The sequence below is a fragment of the Pinus tabuliformis genome, chromosome 9 (assembly GCF_031772625.1).
Source record: "Pinus tabuliformis cultivar Carrire ecotype Pingquan chromosome 9, CPIR1, whole genome shotgun sequence".
Lineage (NCBI taxonomy): Eukaryota > Viridiplantae > Streptophyta > Pinopsida > Pinales > Pinaceae > Pinus > Pinus tabuliformis.
In genome coordinates this window covers 181,456,929-181,472,454 of record NC_142307.1, presented here as the reverse complement: position 1 = coordinate 181,472,454, position 15,526 = coordinate 181,456,929, and the positions used below count along the sequence as shown (strand labels likewise).

The window sequence follows — 15,526 nt, the reverse complement described above, 5'->3', positions numbered from 1 at the left end:
TTCAGGTTACTAAACAAACGAATTAGCACAGCATTACTCGCCTTTATTATTATCATTATAATGTAACAACTAGTACAATCATAGCAGAATTCAGAACATTCATATCATCTGGTTGTTCTGTCTATCCATTAATTTTTCACTAAGCTAGCTTATGCATTACTACACATAAAAGAACATTATCTCCAGCCTCTTCTCTTCCAGAAGTCTTCACTTTAAATAGCATACATCGGACCTGCAATATGTATGTTCCTTATAAGTGGACTAGTTTTCTTGATAGAAAAGACCAATGAAAATGATGTACTTTACTTCAAATAAAGGGAACCCAAGAATGAGACTCATAAAGCATAACATTGATGACAATGGTCCCTATTAAATATCATAAACAGATTTTTGAAGAATTTGATCCATCATTTAACAAGACAAACCAAAAAGTAAACTGCCGCTAGGATTTCATTTCCAGTAAGCTTCTTACCTTAATAGCCGAATGTAATTCCGAAGTAGCATCATAGAAACTAATACAAAGGACGAGGAGATTTGTAAGAGTAGTGATGTGTATGTGGTGAGGGATAGACTGGTGGTTTGGGATGGGGAGGCAAGAAGGTAGGTATTGTGATGTGGCCCAGCCCACATGGGCCCGCACTTTACACTTAAGTTTGGATTTACACCTGGTCTCGGCTTTTGTGACGTGGCGGATTTTGATCTATTGTGTTGGCGGTTGTATGTAGGGTGGCAATAGATATTTTCGTTGGTAATTGGAATGTGTTAATGAGTCATTTATTGCCCAGCTACCAACCTCGGGCTTGTTTCCTCCGTTCACCCTTTGCCAAAATGCTTTGGCGGTTTGGTCTTTCGTGATCTTTCCTTGCTGTTGTGGGGTCTGGCAAGGGTTTGGGAGCTACCCTGTATGGCTCCTGCTCAAGTGTATGTGGCGGTCTCTGTTCCTGTCCCTGCTATGGTTGCAAATGCCTGCTGGTTTCCTGAGCTTGACAATGTGGTTGTTTGTGGTTTACTTCTGTGTCGCGAGTCGGTCGAAGTCCTGGAAATGTATGTGCGTGGTCTCTCCTTTGAATGTAAGTCTTTCGGTTTTGTTTCAATCACTAGTCTCTTGCATGTGGTTTCCCATTTGTGGTTTTCCTTTTTACTGTTACTCTCATTGCCCTTGGCCATTGTTCGATTTACAAGCTGGTTGGTGATTATGAACACAGCTAACGAGACAAAAAACCTCGGCAAAGGCGCGCAGGTAATCACTCTTTTCCTTGATTTAATCTTTCCCTCATCTGGCGTGGAGTCTAACCATGAACTGCTCCTTCTGTCACAGGCTTTATCGACTTATCAGTGGCTTTGTTCTGCAACTCTCGGTCCGGTTTGCTCAGGTATGTTGGGACTTCCCTTTGTCCTCTGTTTCAACTTTTTACTTCAGGTTTCACTGTGAATATGGCTAACAAAACTTTGTTTGGTCATGTAGGTCTGTGGTTCGACCTGGGCACATGGACTCTTCTACAATTCGACTTTCCAACGCTACAACACCTTGTTCGGTAGGCTCTGATGCTTGAGTCCCGTCGGTTTATTGTTAGGGGTTTGGTAGGGTTTCTTGGAAGGTCTGTTGTTCACTGTCTGGTAGTCACGCTTTGCTCGAAACGCTGTCTATAGAATTTAATTTGGTTTGGTTTCGTCTTCTGGTTGAATTTTCTGTTATGCTTCAACAAAAAGAACTGAACTTTGTGGTAAAACCTTAACCTGGGGTTTTTCCTTCTAGGACACTGATACTCGTCTTTTGCTTATAACGACTGTATTGTAAATATGTTTGAATAACAATGACTATGGCTATTGTTCCGTATATTTTTGTTAAATCGTGAAAGCTTGGAAAGGTTATCGGGTTACCTGTGTTGTTTTTTATCTCCTTCGATACTCTGCTCCACAATAATTCATTAGAGGACTCATTGTGATTTGGATATTCTCTTTTCGTTCTCCAGTTTTGCACACTCTTGCTCTGCCGTATTATGCGAATGCACTTGAGAATTTCTGTTTGTGGGAAATGACTGAAAATGCAACCTACAGTGGTCGATAATAGTATGTTGGAACTGTTCTACATTACACAATAGATGTACAGAATACAACATTACATTACAGGAACAAATGAATGAACCAGATAGACCGTTTTTGCAAATAAGATCTGTTTTTCTCTTCTTTATTTCTCTTTGTTCTCGAATTGATGAACCCTATCTTTGTCTTACATTTTTTCTCTTATATATTGAGATTACAGTTAGTTAAACTGTCATGGATTTCGGTTAGATAATTATGCTATGGTTGACATTACAAGATTCTGATTAGACAATTTTGTCTTTTCTCTTCTAAATTAACAGATCAATTAGTAACTATGGCTTTATTATTGTTTAGACCATGACAACCCTAACTGTCTATTTAAACTTGAATTAGTCATAACAACTTAAAAACGAAAAACAAATCAAACTCCTGTCTCATGACTCATAAACTATAATAATAAAAAAAGCAATCTAGATAATCAACCTTCCAACCTGGTAGAGACTGAACCCAGTCATGGTGAGCTAGATGCTCCTGCATCAGGCTCCCGGGGCAAAAAGAAATCATGGCTCCGGTCCATGAGCTTCTCGACAGAAGTACCTGTCTGTTCGATCTGCCTGGCATCAAGCCACGAACTGTCCTCAATTGGACGGTTCTTCCACTTGACCAGGTATTGTAAATATTCCTTCCGCCGAGTTCGTTTAGCCACCTGAGTGTCGAGAATGCTCTCGATCTCGGGAGGTTGAACGTAAGGCATCTGTCTCTTCCAAGCTTCTCCTTCGTCCTGGGTGTTCCGTGTGGGTCACGTGGTTCCATCTTCTTCCTTCTCCTCTGGGTCAGCCGTGTAGGGAAACAGGTCTGCTACATTAAAAATAGGCGAAATGCCTATTCCTGGTGGCAACTGGATCTCATAGGCATTTGCTGAAAACTTCCAAAGGATTTTGCAGGGTCCTATCTTCTTGTACTTTAATTTATTGTACGTACCTTTAAGAAAACGTTCCTTGCACAAATGTGCGGGGACTTCATATCCTACATTGAACTGTACCTCCCTTCTCCGCAAATCTGCTTGCTGTTTATACTTTAAGCTACTGTCCTACAATTTAAGTTTCACCTGTTCATGCAAATCCCTCATCGCGTTAGCGAAATCTTCTCCATCTGCGCTTCGCCTTTCTTGCAGTCCAAGATCCCGCAGTTCATGCACTCCGCGAGGATGCATGCCGTATAGGATTTGGAAAGGGCTCAAGCCTGTGTTGCGGTTAGGTGAATCATTGTAAGCGAATTCTGCCTGTGCCAACACTCGATCCCACATCCGCAAATTCTCTCCCACTAGACTTCGTAGCAGATTCCCTAAACTCCTGTTTACAACTTCTGTTTGTCCGTTCGTCTACGGATGGTAAGCAAAACTATAACTCAGTTGAGTATCCATATTCTTCCACAGGGTACGCCAAAAATGTCCCGTAAACTTCACGTCCCTGTCTGACAGGATGGATTTGGGTAATTCGTGTAACCTGGCGATCTCATTAAAAAACAAGTGGGCCATGTGGGTGGCATCACTGGTCTTCTTGCAAGTAAAATGTGCCATTTTCGAGAATCTGTCTACCACTACCATTACCGAATCATATCCTCGTTGTGTCTTAGGTAGGCCTAAGACGAAATCCAAGCTGACTGAGTCCCATGGTCTTCCTGGAATGGGTAACGGTGTATACAGTCTTGCGTTTTGACTGTGACCCTTTGCTAATTGGCACACTTTGCATCTGGCTACGAATCGCCGCACATCCCTCTGCATCCTTGGCCAAAAATAAAAGTGTCTAAGCTGCTCGAGTGTTTTATCCATGCTAAAATGCTTGTCCAAACCTCCGCTATGCTTTTCTCGAATAATGTTCTCTCTCATCGAGCAGTAAGGTATGCACAATTTTCCTCCCTTGAACAACAAATTTTCCTACAAATTGTAATCTAACCAAGGGCTATTATCCCTCACCAAGGGGTTCTGGCATGCCTCATAGGCCTCCTTAAAGTCTGCGTCTGTCTGGTACAAATCTCGTAAGTGCTAAAGCCCCAGCACTTGCACAGTGCTTTCCTGCAAAAGTAGAGCTTTCCTACTCAGTGCATCCACTACTTTATTAGCTTGCCCGCTAATATGTTTCAATACGAAATTGAAACTATGCAGATACTCCACCCATTTGGTGTGTTTGTGGTTCAATTTTTGCTATTGCGTTATGTACTGTAGTGCAGAGTTATCTGAAAACAACATGAACTCATTTCCTAACAGATAATGCCTCTAGTGCTTTAGTGCCTGTATGACCGCATAAAACTCCTTATCATATGATGAGTATTTCTGTCGGCTCTCATTCAGCTTCTCGCTGAAAAATGCTACAGGCTTATCCTCCTGACTGAGAACAACTCCAATTGCTGTCCCGCTGGCATCACAGTGAACCTGAAACAACTTCTGGAAATCTGGTAGTCTCAGGATTGGCCTCTCAGTAATCTTCCTCTTCAACAACTGGAAACTTCTCTCCGCTGCTTCTGTCCACCGAAAAGGCTAGCTGACCTTTTTGATGGTATCTAGCATGGGCGCACAAATTTTGCTAAAATTCTAAATGAACTTCCTGTAAAAACTTGCTAATCCGTGAAAGCTACGTACCTCGAATAAATTTTTCGGAGATGGCCAATTTACTATCATTGCCACCTTCTCCGGATCCATCTTTAGTTCATTCTCTACTATTACAAACTCCAAATAAATCAATTCCTTTTGTAGAAAAGTACATTTCTTATAAATTATTAGTAGTTTATTCTGCTGTAATTTCTCCAGCACCTTACGCACATTTTGAAGGTGTTCTTCTTTCGTTCTGCTGAAAATAAGGATGTCATCCAAGTAAACTATCACAAACTTCCCAATATACTCCTTCAGCATCTCATTCATTAACCTCATGAACGTACTAGACACATTGCTCAGCCCAAATGCCATGACCAGCCATTCGTACAGCCCCTCATTTGTCTTGAAGGCTGTCTTCCATTCGTCCCCCTCTCGTATTCGAATTTGATGGTACCCGCTTTTCAAGTCTATCTTCGAGAAATAAGCTGCCCTGCTTAAACAATCCATCATATCATCCATTTGCGGCAGGGGAAACCTGTACCGGATGGTGATTTTATTGATGGCCCTTGAGTCGGTGCACATCCTCCATTATCCTCCCTTCTTGGGAGCGAGGACCGTTGGAACAACACATGGGCTTAAGCTCTTCCTTATCAATCCCTTGTCCAACAATTCTTGCACCTACTTCCGAATTTCTTCATTGTCCTTAGGGCTCATTCGGTATGCCGCTTTGTTCGGAAAGCTGGTTTCGGGTATGAAGTCAATATGATGACTTATGCTTCGTTTGGGGGGTAATTTGTCTGGTAAGTCATCTACAACTATGTCTGTAAACTCCTCCAAAATTTGCTGGATCTCTATAGGTAAATATGATATCTCTGTATGCAACAATACTGTCTTTTCTTTTTTTACAATTGCATAACCTATCTCACTATCTTCCACCTGTTTTAAAAACTGTTTTCCGCTAACCAACAACGTTCTTGGTTCACTAGTCTCTATTGTCCTTTCTTCTTTGATGGGTACAAGCGTATGCTTGATTCCATTCTTCACAAATTTATAACAATTCGTCAGTCCATCATGGACCACTTTCCTATCGTACTGCCAAGGCCTGCCCAACAGTATGTGACATACATCCATCGACATGATGTCACAAACGACTTTGTCCTTGTACCTGCCAATCTGAAACTCAACCTCACTCTGTTCATCCACCAACAACTGATGGCCTTTTTGCAGCCATGAAACTCTATAAGGGTTGGGATGTTTTGAGCGTCTCAACTCCAATTTTTCCACCATCTCTATAGACACTAAATTGTCAGTACTACCTTTGTCAATAATTAATTTACAGAACTTACCTTGCAATTTACAAACTGTTCTGAATAAAGCCTTCCATTGTGTCTGGTCGGTGACCTCTTTGACTGGTTTCAACAGTACCTTGTGCAGCACCAAAGCTTCTCCCGTCTCTGGAGCGTTCTCTGCTTCTTGGGGAGGTGCTGCTGCTTCTTCTGGCTGTGCCACGTATGCACCCCACTGTCCAGCTTGTTCTGCTTCTAGACACTCGAACGATCTATGTCCCCATTTATGACATCGATAACATTGGTAACCATCCCCTCTTCCTCGACCATTACCTCTGCCCCGCTGGGATGACCTTCCACCTCTTGCACTATCACCTCTGTCCACTGATCTAGAAGCCCTGGAACTGCTACCTTCCTCATTATTACTAGCAGTCCGCCCTCTTCCATAGGACTGGCCTTTCCCTCTGCTGGCTCCTCGTCCTCTCCGGGCGTTCTGTCTTCTGGTAATTTTCTCCTCAGCCTTCATCTCACTCTGATATGCTTCCTCAGTGTTATTTGGTGAAAAAATACTGATTTCATCCAAAATATCCAACCTTAATCCATTAACATACCTAGCTGTTCTTTCTGTTGTATCCTTTGTATATCTAGCCCGCAAATTCACTCGATAGAACTCCTCCGTATATTCCCTTACCGTCAATCCTTTCTGTCTCAGATTTTGCACCTGCTTGTGCAATGCAATCTGATAGTCCCTTGGCAGAAATTTTCCCTTTAACTTGGACACCATCCTTGACCAGGTTTTAATCGGCGCCTTGTTCAGTCTTTTCCTCTCGTTCTAAACACTGTCCCACCATAGGGTTGTGTGTCCCTTCAATTTTGTCGTACCGAAATTAACTCTACGGTCTTTGCTGACTTCCTCGCACTCAAAATACTTATCCATCTCATTGATCCAATCTAATAAAACTTCGATAGATAGGTTGCCGTCATACGTCGGGAGTTCTGGTTTGGGTTTACTGCTTGCTACTAAAACAGATCTCAACAGTCTCACTTCTACGGATTCACCTTCTGGTCCATCTACTGCTACTTCAACTTCCTCTTCACTGTCATCACCTATTTCTGGATCTCTTCGTCTACCTGCCTCTACTGCCTCCAAACGGGCAGCAAGAATTCTGATCTCCTCTCTCAATCCTTCCTCTACCAATCTTCTAGCACCTCTGCCACGACCTCATCTTCCTCTCTCCATTCCTCCTACTAACATGAAAAAAAAACAAGAAACTGCTCTGATACCACTCTGATGTGGCCCAGCCCACACGGGCCCGCACTTTACACTTAAGTTTGGCTTTACACCTAGTCTCGGCTTTTGTGACGTGGCGGATTTTGATCTATTGTGCCGGTGGTTGTATGTAGGGTGGCAATAGATATTTTTGTTGGTAATTGGAATGTGTTAATGAGTCATTTATTGCCCAGCTACCAGCCTCGGGCTTGATTCCTCCATGCACCCTTTGCCAAAATGCTTTGGCGGTCTCGTCTTTCGCGATCTTTCCTTGCTGCTGTGCGGTCTAGTAAGGGTTTGGGAGCTACCCTGTATGGCTCCTCCTCAAGCACATGTGGCGATCTCTATTCCTGTCCCTGCTATGGTTGCAAATGCCTGCTGGTTTCCTAAGCTTGACAATGTGGTTGTTTGTGGTTTACTTTTATGGTGCAAGTCTGTCGGAGTCCTGGAAATGTATGTGCGCAAGCTCTCCTTTGAATGTAAGTCTTTCGGTTCTGTTTCAATCACTAGTCTCTTGCATGTGGTTTCTCGTCTGTGGTTTTCCTTTTTACTGTTACTCTCATTGCCCTTGGCCACTGTTCGATTTACAAGCTGGTTGGTGATTATGAATGCAGCTAACGAGACAAACAACTTCGGCAAAGGCGTGCAGGTAATCACTCTTTTCCTTGATTTAATCTTTCCCTCGACTGGTGGGGAGTCTAACCACGAACTACTCCTTCTGTCACAGGATTTATCGACTTATCAGTGGCTTTGTTCTACAACTCTCGGTCTGGTTTGCTCAGGTATGTTGGGACTTCCCTTTGTCCTCTGTTTCAACTTTTTACTTCGGGTTTCACTGTGAATATGGCTAACAGAACTTTGTTTGGTCATGCAGGTCTGTGGTTCGACCTGGGCACATGGACTCTTCTACAATTCGACTTTCCAATGCTACAAAACCTTGTCTGGTAGGCTCTGATGCTTGAGTCCTGTCAGTTTATTGTTAGGGGTTTGGTAGGGTTTCTTGGAAGGTCTATTGTTCGCTGTCTGGCAGTCACGCTTTGCCTGAAATGCTGTCTGTAGAATGTAATTTGGTTTGGTTTCGACTTCTGGTTGAATTTTCTGTTATGCTTCAACAAAAAGAACTGAACTCTGTGGTAAAACCCTAACCTGGGGTTTGTCCTTCTAGAACACTGATACCCATCTTTTACTTATAACGGTTGTATTGTAAATATGTTTGAATAACAATGACTATGGCTACCGTTTCGTATATTTTTGTTAAATCGTGAAAGCTTGGAAAGGTTATCGGGTTACCTGTGTTGGTTTTTATCTCCATCGATACTCTGCTCCACAATAATTCGTTAGAGGACTCATTGTGATTTGGCTATTCTCTTTTCATTCTCCAGTTTTGCACTCTCTTGCTCTGCCGTATTATGTGAATGCACTTGAGAATTTCTGTTTGTGGGAAATGACTGAAAATGCGACCTGCAGTGGTCGATAATAGTATGCTGAAACTATTCTACATTACACAATAGATGTATAGAATATAACATTACATTACAGGAACAAATGAATGAACCAGATAGATTGTTTCTGCAAATAAGATCTGTTTTTCTCTTCTTTATTTCTATTTGTTCTCGAATTGATGAACCCTGTATTTGTCTTACATTTCTGCTCTTATACATTGAGATTACAGTTAGTTAAACTGTCATGGATTTTGGTTAGACAGTTATGCTATGGTTGACATTACAAGATTCTCATTAGACAGTTTTGTCTTTTCTCTTCTAAATTAACAGATCAATTCGTAACTACGTCTTTATTATTGTTTAGACCATGACAACCCTAACTGTCTATTTAACCTTGAATTAGTTACAACAACTTAAAAACAAAAAACAAATCAAACTCTTGTCTCATGACTCATAAACTATAATAATAAAAAATCAATCCAGATAATCAACCTTCCAACCTGACAGAGAGTGAACCCGGTCATGGTGAGCTAGATGCTCCTGCATCATATTGGTTTGTGGGGAGCAGGACTTATGCCATGGGTTGGGGGAGGAGGAGGAGATTTGTATCCGTATGGTTTTTCTGGTGGGGTTGGAGCAGCTTTTGGTGGTTTGGTCGCGGGAGAAGTTTTATGGTGTTTATGGTGCTCGTGGTGTTCATGGTGCTCGTGGTGTTTATGTTGGGGAGGAAGAGGAGTTGGCCATGATTTTGGTGGTGAAGGAGGAGGTAGGGGCTTGTGGACTGGTGTAAGCTTGGCATATGGAGCAGGAGTTGGTTTGGGAGGAGGTGGAGATTTGTATTTATATGGAGGAGAAACTGGCACCGCCTTAGGAGGAGGTTTTCTATGCATGGGCAATGGTTTCTCCACTACTGGGGGCTTGGGAACAGGTGTGGTTGCAGGGGGTGGCTTATAATGTATTGGAGATGGAATGTGAGATGGAGGAGGAGGTGATTTGTAATGGTATTGTTTCGGAGGTGGGGATTTATAGTAGGAGGCAACTGATGGATTTGCAGCACAAACGCTGCCAACAATGAAAAGCAGGAATAGCTTGGAAATGAATTGAACGTCCATCTTTACTGGAGAGAGGTATCGCGTTGGTGTGAAATGATTTCATAGGTCTCGTATTTATAAGTAATTGAGAAGGGCTTCGAGGGAGTGGTGGTGGGAACTCGTAATGTTAATTTTGTTCATTCAAAGCCTGTGGGGTCATCTTGTATTTTAAAGTCAGATATATCAGCATGAAATATAATATGATTATACATGCCAACCCATTACTAAATCATTGTGTATATAATAATAACTACTTTTACAACGTCGTGTTTTGTTTGGTTTTCGCATCGACAGCAGGGGAGAGTTGAAAATTTCTAGTCTTTTAGTCATAATGATACTTGTAAACTATTTTGATTTTAATAGTAGTCCACACATATCTCTTTGTTCGATTTTTACTAGGTGTTTTGGTAGTGAAATGACTATGAGAGATACACATGAAATTAAAATTAATCTTCGCAAGGAAGCCGAGATGAGACCAACGGTTTATGCCAGGCATGGTTTGAATCCTTGATATTCTAATAGTCATTAATTTATTACATTTACATTTTGTTTATTTATTTAAAAGAAATAATACAGTATTAGTAAATAAAATGAAAAAATAGCGAACCAATTAATAGCATATTAGTTAATATTTACTCCAAAAAACACCAAATATACTATAAACAACTTCCAATCAACACAAAGACAATGGATCATTGGAAGGCATCTTTTACTGGGAAGAAAAATATATATTGTGGACGTGCAAGTAGTGACAGTTCCTATTGCTTATGGTGCAATCTACTATGATTAAAATTTGAATGTTATTAAACCGTCAATTCTTTGCAAAACCTTATGGCCGCACATATATACTAAACCTTCCCTCTCAACATTGGTTATACATGGTTTTAACGTATAAAACCTTCCATCCATTATAACATTGGACTTATATATATATATATATATATATATATATATATATATATATATATATATATATATATATATATATATATATATATATATATATATATATATATATATATATATATATATATATATATATATATATATATATATATATATAAGACCTCACATATGCGCGCTTAACTTTTCATAACCCCTTTGTGAAGGAATTAACCACAAAAAATAACTTTACTACCTTGGTACGGTCTTGGCACAATTCTCGAAGTTTGCCTTTATTGCAATCGCAAACCCAACCCTTCCTGGGTCGCATTAACATAGGGCTCCTCCACACTCGATATGCAATAACTCTATCGGATTTCAAATATTATATAACCAACATTTAACTCGTTGTTGGGTGTGCCTGATCGCATATCGCACTCCTCTACACACCAATAAGCCCGAACTCCGATCGCCGGTTTATTGTTATCGGCGATATCGCAATGTTGCGTCATTGTCCCTTGGCACCTCCGACTATCGACTTGCGATTAGATCTGGACCGTTGATCTGGTCCTGATCTTACGGTCCACAATCAATTGGCGCTCGTTCATCACAATCCTCCATGGCTTGATTTCGATAACTTTAAAAGGTTCTCTGCCAATGCGATTTAATCTCGACCGTTGATCTTCCAGATCTAATGGTTGCTGAGCGTTAACACTCCATTTCTCCGTCCACCTGTTTACTTAGATTTTGCACCTTTTCTCCAGGTTTCTGTGGTTTTCGGGTTTTTCTAAGGTTCCACCCTTGTGCTCTTCTGCTACCCAATTCCCTTCTGCTTGGGCTTCACTCTATGGATTTTCAAATCACTATCATTCTAGAGCATTGCTTCGATCCTTCAAATGGATTAACAGCCCGTTACAAGCCTCTGTCTCACTCTCTTCCTCTCTGTGCATTCGCCTCGACCTGCCTGCACACACACACACACATATTGAATTACAATTCATCCATCACTCATTGTTCAACACTTGAACACACATTCGAACTCATAATTGAGTTCTTTTTTATATAAACATATTTAACAATTGATTACACAACGAGACTCTGTCTCTCTAGCCTGATCTTCTGATTACAGTGGCATCTTTCCCTATCTTGCCCGAAGGCTTATAACCACACTCTCGCTCTGGTTGGCCTGCTGGCTAACTGGCTAACTAACCTATTCAACTTCCCTCTTTTTCCCTTTTCAATACATTATCAGTAGTTCCTTTACAGTTGAGGAACTATTCTTCAAATTAATTGCTAACTAATCATAATCCTCTCATGTTCTCCTATATTTCGAGAACATTTACAAATATGTCTAATTAATTTCTATTCTCATTGAAAATCACTCAAAGGCCTAAATATTTACATTAACTCAACATTTGGGAAACCAACTTCCCTAAAACACAAGACCCCCTATGTCTATTAATATACAACGATTTACTTGGGGTGAATGCTTCTGCATCAATTATGCTATTATTTGTCGAGCTTCCTTTTATAAATCAATACCTATATATGCACTTTCAATGATTACTATAACTCACATAATTCTTTAAAGGGTGCTATCTCAATGGAAGAGCACCTGCCTTATAAGAATGAGGTTAGTGGTTCGATTCCACTGTGCCCTAACATGGATTAATCAATGACATTGTAGTTTATTTAATTAAATACTTTTTATATTCATTTATTTCAATAATGAAATATTTTTCTAGATTGATTGTTTTATATGTCTCTATAAAGACAAAAGTGGTATTGTATTGTATTTAAATATAATTTTTTATTATCTTTAGAGAGACGATATTTAGAATTATAGACATATCGTCTTTATAAACACAATATGTTTTTAATCCTATCTATCGTTTCCCAAGAGACAAAAATGAAAGAAATGTCTCTTAAGAGAAAATAATGTTTGTGTTATATATTGATTTTATATAGACAATGTTTTAAGACAATAATTTGAGACACCCGCTTAAAGACAATATTTAAGACAATATACAAGTTTTTATTTTCTCTCAAGTTAAGATAATTTAACCAAAAGGTGTCTCAAATATTGTCTTAAAACCCACCTTTGTGTTGTAGTGACTATAGAAGGGTTGCGAAGTATTACAATATATTTAATGTTTTGGATGTGGAGATATATATAATTAAATTGGATTTTTTTTTTTTTAGGGTGTAGTTGACGGAATAGGTTTTTTCACACGAATCCCGAAAAACAATTTCAAGAAAGAATGCAATTTTTTTCTGTTTAAAATGCATTTTTGAATGCATAAATGGATTAGCATGATTAATTAATTATTTTTTTAATTTTAATTTAATTTAGATTGGATCAAATATTTATAAACCATTGAATTACAACATCTCCACTATACTAAAATCAACATAATTAAATCTAAAATAATTTTTAATTTGATTATGAATATGTTAATACATAAATTATTTATAATTAAATATTTATTGTTAATTTATATTGAAAATCATATAATCTAGCTATTGTATTGAAGATCAACTTCTCTACAATAGAATGTACATTTCAAATTCCCTCCCCATAGAATATATATTTATATGTACAAAATTTTTTAGACCAACTGGGTTAGGGATGGACCTTTTTCCAAAAATTTATAGATTTGCCTATATTCTTTTTTATAATTTTTATTTTTATAAGCATATTTTTCAATCAAATTTTTTTATAAAATTTGGCAATGATTGGTGAGATTTGGATTTTTGAGACATTTAGTCTACAAAATTTGAATGACCCAAGGTTTTTTGAAGGAGGTTGAATCTATTTACGCATTAGAAAACACAATTAAACCAACAAAAAATTACAATCTTGTGAAGAATTGAATTGTCAGATTCCAACTAAAAAAATAAAACATAGAATAGTTAGACAATACCACCATTGAAATTCTCTCTACAAGAGTGATGTACTACATAACATTAGGTTAATGTGGAAAATTCATAAATATTTGATGAAATTTCCTCTAATGGAGTCAAATATACAATACTATGATGAATGAGTATTTTGTATTACTCATATTGTAAAATACACAAAGATGTCTTCCATTTATAACAATGGAAGATGCCTAGAGTTAAATTGATTAAATTTCCTCTAATGGAGTGGCATATACAAGACTTTGATGAAAGATAATCTTGTATTACTTACATTGCGAAATACACAAAAAAGTCTTTCATTTATAAAAATGGAAGAGTCCGAGAGTTAGCTAAATATAACTATGACAACTAGTAGATGAGAACCCTATATTAGCTTATAACTAACAACAATTGGCACATCTTGAAAAGAAGCATTATAAAATACCAATACTAACATTTTCTTAATCAAACCTAGGAAGTAAACATAAAAGAAGACTTGGTTCTAGCAAAGATACACTAGTAAAAACTCTCATAAGAAGATAAAAAATGAGAAAAATAGATAGGAAAAAAATCCTCAAAAAATGGAGAAAGATGGCTCAGATAAACATGGAAGATGAAATTATGGACCTCACAATCCTCCACTAAATGGTAATAATAGAAGCCCTACTCAATTATAAGTACTAAATATTTGAAGATAAGAACCAAAAAATCTCTGTTAACTTGGTTAAACTTTGAAGTTGAAAATGTTGCATACTCACAAGAAAGATAAACTTATTAATTCATAAATGCTTCAAATCCTTGTTGGTAAAGAACCAAAACAAAACTTCAAACATATCCAACCACAATCAACCAATAAAAACCAAAACAAAAACTTCAAACATAACCAACCACAATCAATCAATCAATAAAAACCAAAACAAAAACTTCAAACATAACCAACTACCATCAATCAATAATAAATATATACATTAAATGTCAAGATTCAAAATATATCAAATGCATACACTTAACTGGAAAGAAACCAAATTACATAGTACAATTTTCCCCCTTAATTTGTTAAGATGATTAATACATGGCAAAAGAATCCCGGAGATGATCAATGCATGGCAAAAAAATCCCAAAGAACTTTAAACACTATCACCATCAAAATTCATACAAAAATAAACAATAAATATTCTAGATAAGAAGACAACAACATCCAATTGATCAATTGACTGATAAAAAAAGAGAAAAGAATAAATATTCTATGTAAACTTCCCCGATGTAAACTATCATTGAACTTCCTTGGGTAAACTTTCAGCCAAAGGATAAAATGTCATGAATCCATCCATACCAATAATTATTTTTAATGTTGAATAGATTTGTATATTAAAATTATACTAAAATAAATGGTATAAAATAAAATAAAATAAAATTACGTCTAGAAATAGTTGATAAATTAAAAAAAAAAATGAATCCATTGTCATGACCTAATGGTGGAATGTGAACAAAATTCTGTAAATATTTGCATAAGATGCGTTTAGTTATGATTCAATAAAATCACTTTCTGCCTGCATCATGAAACTCGGATCCGCCAAATTATATGCCATTTGATCAACGTATTTTGGATATGAGATGATAACAGACTATTTTGTAGTTGCAACTGCTACGTAGACACACTATCGGGAAATTTCAATAGAAAATTTCTTTAGAGTGGGATTGGATCTGTGGTTTGTTTCAGTGTATCCTGACTATTAGATTCACAGTGGATCTGTGGTTTGTTTGGGTGTATTTTGACTATTAGATTCACAGTACAAGTTTATTTCATCATCATGAGGGAGGGCACTGCAACTTTCATAGACATCTTGCTGGCCATAATTCTGCCTCCTCGGGGAGTTTTCTTCAAATACGAGTGCCATGCTGAATTCTGGCTATGTCTACGGCTGACTCTATTAGGGTACTTACCAGGAATAATATATGCCATCTATGTTCTCAACAAGACAGATTGAGAGTGGATATTTTTTATTTGGAGCTGCTATGTA

At 38.1% G+C, this 15,526-nt stretch overlaps 1 protein-coding gene and 1 pseudogene across 1 annotated transcript in view; one reads left to right on the top strand and one right to left on the bottom strand.

Moving 5' to 3' along the window:
- Nucleotides 1-210: 210 nt before the first annotated feature.
- LOC149147732 (uncharacterized) overlaps nucleotides 211-15,526 on the bottom strand; it is an 85,181-nt gene continuing 69,865 nt past the window's right edge. The window contains exon 2 of the mRNA XM_089439198.1: nucleotides 211-232. The gene's annotated coding sequence lies outside the window, so the exon portion shown is untranslated. The remainder of the gene's footprint in view (nucleotides 233-15,526) is intronic.
- LOC149147734 (hydrophobic protein RCI2A pseudogene) lies at nucleotides 15,309-15,493 on the top strand (annotated as a pseudogene).